Genomic DNA, 2,500 nt, shown 5'->3' on the forward strand with positions numbered 1-2,500 from the left:
CGCCAACTGATAACAAACAATGGCTATACAAATAAAATGATCGAAGCAGCAATAAAAAAGAAAATCGACGAATTTTACCAACCCAACACGACGACGAAAAACGAGAACTTGATCATTTACCATCGTGTACATTATGGGTCTGCATACAAGGAGGATTGCTGCACACTACGCGGGATAATAAACAGAGGCGTAACCCCAAAAGCCCCTTACCACAAAATAGGCCTCAGGATATATAGTAAGCCCAACCTTGTAGCAGCCCTAATAATGAAGAACAGCACCGCTCCTGGGGGACCGAAGGAGATGTGCACGAACGTAGTTTAGAAATTTACTGGCTCACAGAAATCACGGGGCCATCCATCAACATTACATAGATGTTCACGACAGGAAGCCATCTCAACAAGAGCTCATTGAAGGCACCCAGGTCGTGCACAGAGAAGACAACTATGGTCGTCTCTAAATAACCGAAGCGGTGAGCATCGTTATCCAGAAGCCGACCTTGAACGTCCAACAAGAATCGGACCATATACTCCCTTCCAGCAGGAGAAGGAATACGCATGCCAACAGGGACCAGACATCGCGCCCCTTAAAAGACACGAGAGGACCCAGCGAGAGCCAAGTAACATCCTTGCTCAAGTCGTTGAGATCCCGCCCAACACGAATCTGCAGCCGTTAACCAACGTAGGCCATTTGGACACACACACACACGCTCACTCACTCAAATTTAAGTTATACACATTTATGTATAAACAGAAATTATCTGACTTGTACCTTTATGCATACTGTAAAATATTTTTTTTTATTATTCCTGTATTTAGATCTCTATATTAATTTTTATTTCTGTATGTAATTTTGTAATTGTTTATCTAAAACCAACATGTAACATATTACATTTTAAACATGCATTTAAGGAAACACTAGCAAATGGCATTGTATTTTGAATATTTATTTAACCACTGCTTAAACTTTCACTTTTATTGTCACAGTACATATGTCCTTATGTTCTTTGTATCCAAAACAATGCTCTTAAGCTGTTAATCCCTACACTAACCAGTACCAAAGGTATATAGGTATATATACCTTGCCAGTACCCATACCTCAAGGTCATACTTCCCACACGATGAAATAAATAGGCCGAAAGGTCAGATTGTAAGTCAGTAGTCGCTTGATAATGCCATAAGGCGAAACAGCTGTCGCGACAAAATTCAATATATGGAAGAAGGAAGTCTGCGTATTTTTCACCAGAAATTGACGAACGAGAATCGGAAAAAACTTCGTCGGTATGAAGATACCTGCAAGAAACTTATTGATGCCACTAAAGCAATTGCTTTTAACGAATATATACACATATACATATATATATATATATATATATATATATATATACTATATATATATATATATGTCTAATAAAAGGAGCCCATAAAAACACCAAAATGTAGAGAGAAAAGTACTATATTTCAGAGACTGCTGTCTCTCTCTTCAGGTATAGGAATGAGAAAAGTTTACAGAAAGGTGGTATTTATACCAAGAGATCCGTCCACAAGTAAGACCAATTTAGGTCACCCCGCTGATAATCTTCCTTTAATCTTCTTAAGCGTTGGTTGAATGAACACTGCGACGACGACATCTGAGATCCACGCCCCTTTTGAGATGTTCATTACCTGCTTCTCTTTTATTAAGGCCGATTCCATCATTTGACTCTTGTACCGGCAGTTGCTGCTATAAATTACACGTGACATATTCCAGTTTATTCTATGGTTATGTTCATTTATATGGTTGAAAATAGCCGAGTTCTGTTGTCCATACCTACTGACCGTTTTGTGTATAATTAATCTGGGAATGAATTGATTTACCTGTAAATCCGATGTAAGATTGGTCACAGTCCTGGCATGGGATCTCATATACCCCAGAGTCTTTGGGAGATGTCTTTTGTTGGACGTTAATCAGGGATTTGGCTAAGGTATTTGGGTAGGTAAATGCAAAGGGTTGGATTTCCCAAGGGTGTGAGTTACTCTCTTAATCGTCTCCAGGTGGGGAATTTTTATTTTATTGTTGGGTGTGTCTCTGGTCTTGTCTTTAGGGGGTCGGTAGAAAATTACGTTTGCTTTTTGAATTGCTTTCTCAATTATATGGTCAGGATACTTTAAGATGAAAGTTGCTTGCGAATTAATTCAAATTCTTTTTCCCGGAAATCTGGGGAAACAAATTCGTAAGGCTCTTAAGAATAGGTTGCTAGCTACACCTATCTTGATAGTAATGTCGTGATAGCTAAAGTAGTGAATGATATGAAAGTGAGAAACGTTGGTTTTCTGTATGGTAAATTTGTATTCTGTCGTGTCTCTGATTATTAAAACATCAAGAAAAGGAATTTTGTTGTCTGTTTCCCATTCAACTTTAAATTTGATGCTGGGCACTAATGCGTTTAATTTTGAGAGGAATCTTAAAATTACTTACCCCACTTATTATCCCAAAATGTTAGGATGTCATCCACGTATCTCAT

The sequence above is a fragment of the Macrobrachium nipponense genome, chromosome 11 (assembly GCF_015104395.2).
Source record: "Macrobrachium nipponense isolate FS-2020 chromosome 11, ASM1510439v2, whole genome shotgun sequence".
NCBI classification, from domain to species: domain Eukaryota; kingdom Metazoa; phylum Arthropoda; class Malacostraca; order Decapoda; family Palaemonidae; genus Macrobrachium; species Macrobrachium nipponense.